The sequence below is a fragment of the Adiantum capillus-veneris genome, chromosome 10, assembly GCF_014529385.1.
Source record: "Adiantum capillus-veneris isolate H3 chromosome 10, ASM1452938v2, whole genome shotgun sequence".
NCBI classification, from domain to species: domain Eukaryota; kingdom Viridiplantae; phylum Streptophyta; class Polypodiopsida; order Polypodiales; family Pteridaceae; genus Adiantum; species Adiantum capillus-veneris.
Genome location: NC_140940.1, coordinates 56,429,634 through 56,440,699, shown reverse-complemented (window position 1 = coordinate 56,440,699; position 11,066 = coordinate 56,429,634). Strand labels below are relative to the sequence as shown.

The following is an 11,066-nucleotide window of genomic DNA, read 5'->3' as shown; positions in this document are numbered from 1 at the left end:
AAGAGAGAAAGAACCTCCTTCAGGTCGAAAGCGATAGAGGAAGCACTTTTCTCCCTTGCTTATGCAATCCCTTCTTCTTCCAATAGCCGTGCTCTCCCTTCCTTGCTTCTTACTACCATTGTCTCCTCCTCCTCCTCAAGAGAAAGCTCCCTTTCTCCCTTGCTTAGCTTCCTGGAGTGAGAGAGTGAGCCTCCTTTGCTTTGCCCGAGAGAGAGAGAGAGAGAGAGAGAGAGAGAGAGAGAGAGAGAGAGAGAGAGAGAGAGAGAGAGAGAGAGAGAGAGAGAGAGAGAGAGAGAGAGAGAGAGAGAGATAGAGAGAGAGAGAGAGCGTGGCTCTCCTTGATTGCACAGGAGAAAGTCCTCCCTTCCTTGCTCAAGCACTCCCTCCTTGTGTCCCCTTCTTCCTCCTCCTCTCATATCCTCTTCGTAACACACCCGTTTTATTTTCTATCTCTTGCTAGGCCCTCCAATTCCTAAAAATAAGCCCTTGCATGCAGTCAGGACACCATGACTGATGTGGCATGGGAGCGGCGGTTATGACGCGGCATGGTGGATTTGGAGACAGCATCAAACGTTGTTGTGCAGCTCCACTCCCATGCTAAGAAAGATACCAAAAAAATGCACATCGAGCTTATTTGAAGCTTACTTGATTAATGATCAGTGTTTAGGGCTTGGTAACAAGCTATTTTTACGGTTAATGTATGCCAGATGCGGCTTTAAAGGGCCAACATATGCCTTAATGATGATAAAAAGGAGTATGCTTGAAGTGAACATAGATGGCAGTTTATGATCTAGAAATGCAGTGTTTGAAGTGCTCTACCGGCCTGTCTTTACGGCTCGTCGATTGGAGCTACGGTGAAAAAGTTATGGTAGGTTGAAGTTTGAGTCAATTGCAGATCTATACCGGATTGAGCAACTGCAACTGAGGAGACAGAAATGAAATAACTGCATGGGCCTAAAGTAGTCACTTTGTGAAGCGTGTCGATCTTTTCAGATGTCAATCGGAGCTTTGATTGTCGAGATATTAGCAAATTAACTTTCACCGGGGGCTAGTTCTGTATCGATTTGGTCGCCTCAGTCGAAGTGCCATTTGGGAATTTATGGGCTTCAACCATGTTCTGGAATATCATGCAATAAGTGCTTGATGAAATTCCAGCTAAAAGTAAAGCTGTCGTGCTTGGCAATACCTTAGCTGATATGAATGCCAAATGTGTTGTGACAGGCGATGCTTTGGTACATATGTTGTGCCTGACAAGAATATTATTTATTGGAGATTACTGATAGCAGAAAATGCCAACACGGCTTTGGATTAAGCAAAAGCGAAGTCCAAGGCCTCTCTCAAAATGCAATCACCTATACCTGCATGTTAAAGGTCTGTGGCACTATCTGAGAAATTGAAATAGAAGTAAAATTCATGATGATATTGTTAGTCAAGGGTTGCTGGAGAAAGATTTTATGCTTGGCAAGCTTGGCTAACCATGCCGTGCTCAACAATGCCTTGATTGTTATGTATGCCAAATGTGGTGCCGATAAAAAGGGCCCTGAGCCACAATGGCTCTTCTGGTGCTTGCGGCATGTGATGGTGGGCTGATGGATGGGTTGTTGAATGGTGACAATGGCGGGATTGCCCCCCACAGAAGATAAGTATCCTTATCTAAGCTAGTGGCCGCCCAAGAAGGTAAGCCGGCCGCCCACCAAAGAACTCTAAGCTAGTGGCCGCCCACATGACTAAAAGATTGGCCGCCTGCGAGCAAAAAGGCCACCCATTGTGTGTGAAGGAAAGGGAGAGATGGCAACAAGTAGCGAGGTAGGGTGCAGGGCATGAGGGAAACTCTCGTAGCGACCACGGAACTGCTTCATCCTCGCGCTCGTTTGAGCGGTTTCGTGGCAGCTGTGAGCGTTTCCCTCATGCCCTGCGCCCTGCCTCGTTTGTTAAGCCGAGGGAATTTTGGATGTTTTACCTTAGTGGAATTCGGAATATCAACTTTTGTACTTTTGGGATTCCAAGGGGTGTTCTTGGGAAAGGGCGTTGCCCATTAGTATTCTCTAACTATGTAACTGTCGACGACCAGTATCTTTCTCAGAATATGAAGGTGGAAGTTATGGCAGAATTAGTCTGTTTCTATGTTCTGTTCCAGTTCCATTCTGATTCCTGTGTTTGCCTGTTTTGCATGTCTTTGCCTACAACACTTGGCGATCACGGTGTATGTGTGACGTAGCATGGATGGATTCAGATTTCTCTTGTGGGAGCGAGTGCCCTAGAAGAAGCAAAAGTGGACACATATCCAGATTGGACAAGAAGATTTGGATGTACCAAAGGATTATCTGAGAGATAGACAGAAGGAAGAAGTGGAAGATGAACCAGATTTATTGTCATAGATTTTGAGGGTCATCAGGAAGAAATTCCTGGGGATCAGATCCACCAGGGGGGAGTTATGGGAATCAAGTTCCTCTAGGAGGAAGTGCAGGAAGTTGAGTACCACTAGAATCAGGAAGATAAGTTTGTAGAATCAGAATTCAAATTAGAATGACTGTTGTAGAGTTTGAAGTCAAATTGCGGAATCTGGAATTAGAAATGTTGCAAATGTGGAAGTCAGAAAGCAGCCAAATTCCAAATCAAAGTTCTAGCGGATAAGCGCCATGGGGAGTCAAACAAAGAAGAGGAAGAAATGCAAGGTATGCATGAGTCGGAAGCATGAAGTGGAGGATTGCCCATGTGGAGTTGATGAGTGTTCAAAGGGAGATGCATGTAGGAAGTGGTGTATGGTGGATTTGTGTTCAAAACTTCAAAAATTTAGCCAAAGAATGCATAAAGCATCAGTTGATGGGACACAGGTAGCATGGGATAAGTTAGAAGATTTTGAGGATGACTTAGAGAGGGCATATGAGTTGTTGAATAATCATAAAGGAAAGAGGAGGACATCATGTTCCAGCAGGAAGGAGGTGAGAAAATTGCAGGAAGCATGTGAGAGATTGAGGGATGCATATGCGGTTGAGTTTGAAGATGAATTAAGTGATGGTGATGACGGATGGGTTGGCTTGGAGATGGACATCCATCATGTGGGGATACCAAAGGTGGATGAGAAGGAGGTGCAAAAGGAGGTTGGCCAAGAGAGCCTAAAAGTGCCCCTAGATACCCCTACCCTACCACTAGAGTGTGCTCATAGAGTGGAGACGAAACATCCATTGCTGAAATTGATGTCGGTGTTGTCACTTGTCAATGAGATTTATTATTGAGAGGAGAAGCAAATCATACATATTGAGGATGTTGTTCACGGAAATCAAAGACCATTTGAAGAGGCGGATAATGTGAGGAATGGACAAGTGGATAGTCGGATGAACAGAGAGGTGATGGATAGAGAGAGGAATGAAGAAGAAGAGGTGATTGATTTATTTTTGGGTTCAATTGAGAATGTATGTAGGATTACAAATGAAGAGTCAAAGCAAGAAGAAGTTTCAAAAATCATATGTACTCGGGAGGAATTTGCAGCAACAACAATGAACAACTCAGTTTCGGAGGAATTGTCACCACGAAGATCCACTGATGTAAATATGCAGTTAGCAAATCTTGTAGAAATTGTATCCCAACAATGTACACAGAAGTTTCGATTAGAAAATCAATGGTTGGTAGCTCAGAAAATGCAAGTGGGAAGTCGAAAAGAAGACCATGTGGAGGATCAACAATATCAGCAGGATAAAAGGCAGCAAGGTAAGGAGGAGCAACCTGAGGTCAGGGAACAGAGCCGGGCAGAAACCCAGGTTACCTCTATCCTACCACAGAAGTGTGTCCATGAAGCACAGGAGGATTATTCCTTTTCGACCGATCGAAGTGTCATGCTCATTGGGGATTCACATACATTTGAAGAGGAAAGTTGTCACTAGCAAATGGAGGATGTGCATGCTAATGCGGATATCATGGCGGAATTTTGTCATTTCAAGTGGACTTCAAAGAAAATGTCAAAAGAGGATGTTAAAAGAACCAAGCAACAATTGCAGCAGCAAGGACCAGAAGATGACAACAACATAATGGAGGAGATTGAGGATGATGATATTCATATTGGAAGTTGGAGGTGGCATTCCATATTGCAGCAGTTTCATATAGATGGATATGAAGAGATATTGAGGGCAAATTTTTAGTTGATAAAGCAAGTCAAATTTTGGAAGATGAGAATGTGATTCAGACTCAAATTCAGATTTCAATTCAGATTCAGTCTCAATTTTGGATTTGGATTCAACTGCAATCTTGGATGCAAAGACCAATTCAGATGCAAATTTTAATGGAAGCCATGGAAAGCTTGATGAAGAGGTATGACAATTAGTGTCACAAGGAGGATGACATCGATACTCAGTGGGGATTAACAACATCCTTTTATTCTTGGAGTGGACAAAATCAGAACAAATATGAAGGAGTTGATAGGACACTGTTTTATAAGTGACATGAAGAGGAGTATCCCAAGTGTCAGATTTTGGTTCAGATTCATATTTTGAGTGAGATTAAGATTCAAATTCAGATTCAGATTGGAATTCAGATTTAGGTGGAAATGCAGATGCAAATTCAGATATTAAAAGTTCTTGAAATTCCACAGTGGATGTTGCGGAAGGCTAAAGATATTGCAGCAAATGATGAAGTCATCTTTGGAAATGCAGATACAGCTGAATCAAAATCTGTAAAGGGATCTGGAATTTGGAATTTGGATTGTGGACTGGAAGTTGGAATTCGGATTGTGGAATTGGAAGTCAAGAAGGAGGAAATTCGGAGGAATAGAATTGGGCAAAAGGGTCAAGGGGTACTCATTAGTGGGGATACTCAGTTTGAGGCTAAAAATTTGCTTAGTGATGATGTGACCCAATTAAGGACGAATATTTTTTGGGTGGATCTTGCATGGTGTGCCCGAATGGAGGTGAAAATTCATCATTATAAGACTAAGGTGGTGAGAAGTGTTGGAGATCATATCCAAGTGTGCGAACGTCGCAGTTCACTTACTGTTAAGGAGAAGACGAGAGAAATGTTTTCTGAAAATATTAAGGGAAAGCTAATGGCGGGGATGCAGGACGATGCGTCAGAATAATGACGAACACAAGGTCGATGAAGATGGTGATGGGGGAGCTGTTCAAGGCGAGGGAGCAGGAAGATCACATCGAGGTGGAGAGTGATGAAGCCGGGTCTATGAGTGATCAAGGGAGTGCGGAGACGGCAGTGACAACGTTTGATCCGAATGAGGAGGAAACGTAGGTATGGCTCAAGCGCATAGGCCTTTATGAGTTTGCATGTTTACCTTGGGATGCATGGGCAGAGAACGAGTTCACTGAGCAGCAGTGGAACATGATTAAGGAGGGTGATGGAGTGATTACGGGGGATGTGCGCCTGACACCAAAATTGGTGTCCAAGGTTTTCAAAGTTCCGTATTTGTCTGTGCCGGCTAAGGGGCGGAAGGTGACTGACTCTCAGATGAAGGGAGAATTTGGAAATCCGATTGGGATGAAGGCATATTATATGGTGCGGAATGCGGGCGGAATCCGAGTCACAAATCTGTTTTGGTATCTGGAGAAGGTGTGCATTCTGCAGAAGATCGCTTATATGTCTAAGGAGTCTTTTGCACCATTGTTTCAAGTTGAGAAGGGAATTAAGGTTGATTGGGCAACAATGTTGTATGATCGGATGCAGCTTACAGGTAAGAGAGATAGGCATCGGGACACCGGCAGTGGGCCGAGTGGCGCCATATTTGGCCGCAGTCTTTGAGCATGTTTTGAGGATTTTGTCAGTACAAGCAGGTTTGAGGACACCGGGTGCAGATGTGTTGAAGGAAGAGGGAACATTCAGTGGAATGAAGCGGAGGAAGTTGTTGTTGGGATCTCCAACAACTGATAAAAGCAAATCACCTTTTAAGGTTTCTTGGAAGGGTTTGGAGGAGCCTGAATCAAAGTTGAATTTTTTCACCATGGAGTCAGAGTCCAAGAAGTCGGAGTCTAAAGGTAAGAAGGTCACACTGTTTATGAAAGGGATTGGTGGAGCTAAGAAGAAGAGTGTTTCGGAGAGTCTGAAGGTTAAGGCAGGTAGCAGTGCCAGTTATGAGGCCAAGAGGATTTTCTCTATGGAGGAGGCTGCTAACTGTTTGGCTCATTTGAATGAGTTCCTGCAGAACTAGGATGCGGTGCTTAGGGTGATGGAAAGTGAGAAGATGGAACATAAGTGTAGCGCTATTCCAAAATGGGAAATGCAGAAAGTCAGGATGCAATTATTTCAAGAGAGGTCGAATAAGGAAAGATTGCAGGAGGAGGTTAAGAGGATTAGAGCTGAGGCTATGGCAAGGAATGCTGAAATTTTGAGTGTGGCTCAGGATTTCACTCGGTGGGCAAATGGACTGAAGACCGCAGTGGATAAGCAATTTGAAGAATTGGGGGACAAGGTGGTTGATTTGACCACTGGAAATGTTTTTCTAATTAATAGATTAACTCCATTGGCAGATATGGAGAAGGCGGCATTGAGGGACCAGGGGATGACAGGTGTCTTAGTAGCTGATTCGGATGCGGATGCCTTGAAGAAGGAAGTGATGGAATATGCGCAGGAGATGTGGAATACAGTAACTAAGATTTGGAGGGAGCATATGGGAGTGTCGACGGACCGGTTCAAGAACTGGTTTCAGCAAGCTGGAAAGGAGAGCATTAGGAGGGATAATGAGGCATTGAAGATGGAGAATGAGAGGCTGGTTGTAGAGATGGAGGAGTTGAAGAAAAAAAGCAAGGGAATTGAAGTAGGTGCCTGGGATCTGAGTAAGTGGAAGGCAGAGTTGAGCAGTGGCGTTTTGGAACTAGATCAGAATTTGGCAGGTGGAGTGGAATCGGAAGTGAAAAAGCAAGCAGATCCGGATTTTGTGGCAGAAAAGGCTTTGGAGACATATGCAAAAGGTGTTGCTGGGGAGCATATTAATTGATCAAGGGATTGTGGGTCCAGGTCAGCCTATGGCTCTAGCCACCGGGCTGTGCCAGGTGTTAAGCCGAGGGAATTTTGGATGTTTTACCTTAGTGGAATTCAGAATATCAACTTTTGTACTTTTGGGATTCCAAGGGGTGTTCTTGGGAAAGGGCGTTGCCCATTAGTATTCTCTAACTATGTAACTATCGATCAATATCTTTCTCAGAATATGAAGGTGGAAGTTATGGTAGAATTAATATGTTTCTATGTTCTGTTCCAGTTCCTGTGTTTGCCTGTTCTGAATGTCTTTGCCTACAACATCGTTGCCTGCCGCCATCTCTCCCTTTCCTTCACACACAATGGGTGGCCTTTTTACTCGCGGGCGGCCACTCTTTTAGTCATGTGGGTGGCCACTAGCTTAGAGTTCTTTGGTGGGCGACCGGCTTACCTTCTTGGGTGGCCACTAGCTTATATAAGGATACTTATCTTCTGTGGCAATCCCACCATTGTTAATAAACCATTCAAAGGCATCAATTATCATCCCACCATCACACATGTCGCAAGCACCAGAAGATCCACTATAGCTTAGGGCCCTTTTTACCTTCATAAAGGCACCACATTTGACGTGCATAACAATCAAGGCATTGTTGAGCAGGGCATGGTTAGCCAAGCCTGCCAGGCATGAAATCTTCCTCCAACAGCCCTTGGCTAACAATATCATCGTGAAGTTTGCTCCTATTTCAATTTCTTAGATAGTGCCACAGGCCTTTAACATGCAGGTATAAGTGATTGCATTTTGAGAGAGGCCTTCGACTTTGCTTCTGCTTAATCCATAGCCGTGTTGGCTTTTTCTGCTATCAGTTAACTCCAATAAATAATATTCTTGTTGGACACAACATATGAACCAAAGCGTTGCCTATCACAACACATTTGGCATTCATATCGGCTAAGGTACTACCAAGCACGACAACTTCCCTTTTAGTTGAAATTTCATCAAGCACTTATTGCATGATATTCCAAAACGTGGTTGAAGCCCATAAATTCTCAAATGGCACTTTGACTGAGGCGACCAAATCGATACAGAACTGGCCCTCGATGAAACTTAATCTGCTAATATCTCGGCAACCAGAGCTCTGATTGTTTGACAATCTGAAAAGACCAATACGCTTCACAAAGTGACTACTTCAAGACCGTGTATTCATTTCATTTCTGCCCCTTAGCTACAGTTTCCCAATTCGGTATAGATCTACAATTGACTCAAACTCAACCTGCCATAACTTTTTCACCGTAGCTCCAATTGACGAGCCATAAAGACAGCCAATAGAGCACTTCAAGCACTACAATTCTAGATCATAAACTACCATCTGTGTTCACTTCAATCATACTCCTTTTTAGCATCATTAAGGCATCTGTTGTCCCTTTAAAGCCGCATCTGGCATACATTAACCGTAAAATTAGCTTGTTACCAAGCCCTGAACATTGATCATTAATCAAGTAAGCTTCAAATAAGCTCGATGTGCATTTTTTTGGTATCTTTCTTAGCATGGGAGCGGAGATGCACGACATCCACCCCCTCTGAACCTACACAGCCTCCGGCGTGTGTGCCAACTGCACTTAAGAAGCATCATCATGAGTATCATTAGACTCATCGTCTGATGAATACATAACACTATCTTCAGGAGGTTGATATGTGTTGAAATCTTTAATATTAATCTCACCTTCTCATTGCTTAAACAACTTAACTCTTCTTCCTGCAATAGGCACCTTGAGCTCAGTTCCATCAAGATCACATAGCTTATAGGTCGCATTATCATAAACATGAAGTACTACATATGGTCCAAACCATCATTTAACCATCTTCCACATAGTAGTGTATTGGTTCTCTAGGCTACTGTCATATACAAGGACCCAATCCTCATCTTTAATGGCATGAGGTTGTAGTCTCTGCTTACCATCAAATACTGCTTTATTCTTCAACCTTGCTTCTTTAAGCTTCACTTTAGTCTGTCCAATATCTTCCTGACGCCTTTCAAGTTGGCAAATGCTCAAAGCAAGAAAATCTTCTGTGGACATTCCTTCTTTCCATGGCATTATGGTCCAAGAAATAACCGCTTCCTCTGTAGGCATAATGGGTTTTTGCCCATACATTAGCTCATATGGTGTAAAACCTGTGATATAACTATGTGTAGTTCGATCAGTCCATAAAGAAAATGGTAGGAGCTTAGGCCAATCACCAATATGTCCCTGGCATGCCTTTGCTAAAGCTTTAACAATAGGTGGATGCCCTCTTTCACTTTTACCATTACCCTCTAGATTGTATGCTGTAGTGAGAGCAAATTTAATGCCCAAGCGAGCAACGAAATCCTGAGCTTCATCTGCATCCAGCTCTCCTCTATCAGTAGTAACTCTACCAACAAATCCATACCTAGAAATAACATCCTCAAGCAAGAACATGCATACAGAACTAGTAGCTTTGGTACTTAAAGCTCTGCCTCCCACTTGATTAGTAAGATATTCTCTGCCAATAACAATGTACCACATTTGCCAAACACCTACTGGCATGGTAATCAGATCCACCACCCACTTGTAGTGCATAGCTAGTGGATAGGTGGGATGCAATCCATCTCAATGTCGCACATTAGAATACTGTTGGCATATTAAGCATGTCTCCCCACAAACTGAGCCACATCTTTATACATACCTTTCCCACCAGTAATGATCCTTAATCTTGACAAAAGTTGCCCAGACCCCTTTGTGTCTAGCCCATAAACTTTCATGAAATTCTTTGATAACCTGCTTTTGAGTTGCTTTATCACAACCAACCCATTGGTTTTCCCTCTAGAGCACTTTGGTTGCTTCCATAAATGTCCATGCTTCAGAAAATAGCCATAATCCTTCTTTTTGATCCTTTTATACTCTTGATACGTCCACCCTTCATGCTTAGTAAGAGTGCTAAAGTAGCGACCGATCAAAATCCATTCTCCATCATAGAACTCCTCAGAAAACACCTCAAAAATATGAGCAATGTTACCGCAATTTGCATGTACATAAGAAGATATGTAGAAATTCAAGACGACGTCATCACTTGTGGTCAGCATCTCTTCTTCATCTTCAAACCTAGCTCTTGATAAAATATCTGCAACAGGATTATCTATACCTGCAATATGACAAAATTCAGGGTTAAGAGACTTAATATAGGCTATTCATTGCAGCATAGCAATATCTGGAGTAGAGAAATTTGCAATCATCCCTATTAGTGGCAAGCAATCTGTCTCTACCATGACTGAAGCTCCAATAAAGTGTTGGGTATGCAAGTCTAGTTGTGGGAATGTCCAATGTCCGGTGTCTAGCTCATGGGTGCAAGCCCTATAACATGCAGTCAGTAGTCTAGTTGCAAGTTAAGTTTGCATGGAAAACATTGGTTTATATTGTAAGGTGTTTACACAAAATTAAATCATCAATCATAGCGTGTTATCTTTGTGTTTCTGTTGCTCTACTGAGTCTCTCTCTCTCTCTCTCTCTCTCTCTCTCTCTCTCTCTCTCTCTCTCTCTCTCTCTCTCTCTCTCTCTCTCTCTCTCTCTCTCTCTCTCTCTCTCTCTCTCTCTCTCTCTCTCTCTCTTGTTCTCTGCAGCAAGCTATCTCCAGAGCACCGCACCTCCTCGCCATGGCACTTCTCAGGCTTCACCCCCCTTAGGCCTGCAACCCCATCAACTGGTATCAGAGCCAAGGTGGGCCGCCAAAGCAAGGAGGAGAGGAGCTCCTGGCACTTCAAACCTTGCTTTTGAGCCTGGGAGCTTTATCACGAGACAAGGCCGAAGCCCGCATAACCTGTGAAACTACTGCAGTGCCATCCTAAAACTGCTCGTGGTGTTCCAGAGAGCCAGCCAACTGTCTGCAGACTATTATAGGTCGTCAATTTTTTGTTTTTTTAAAAAAGATTGGCTTAACACATCAACAGATCTCCTATTAAAGCTAAGGTTCACACATAAGGCCAGTCAAGACACCGAATCCGTGCTCGGGATTAGTAGCCTATTGACTCGTAAATTTGAAGGCGTGTTAGCTCGGGAATAGTAAATTGTGGACGGATCTTGTCAACCCTTCTGCTTCTAAAGCCTGTTTCTACAATAGCTTAATACGTGCAAGCAAAGACAGA

At 43.3% G+C, this 11,066-nt stretch overlaps 1 pseudogene; it reads left to right on the top strand.

The window, feature by feature from the left end:
• Positions 1 to 3,350: 3,350 nt before the first annotated feature.
• On the top strand, positions 3,351 to 5,068 carry LOC147448892 (uncharacterized; annotated as a pseudogene).
• The last annotated feature ends 5,998 nt before the right edge of the window (positions 5,069 to 11,066 follow it).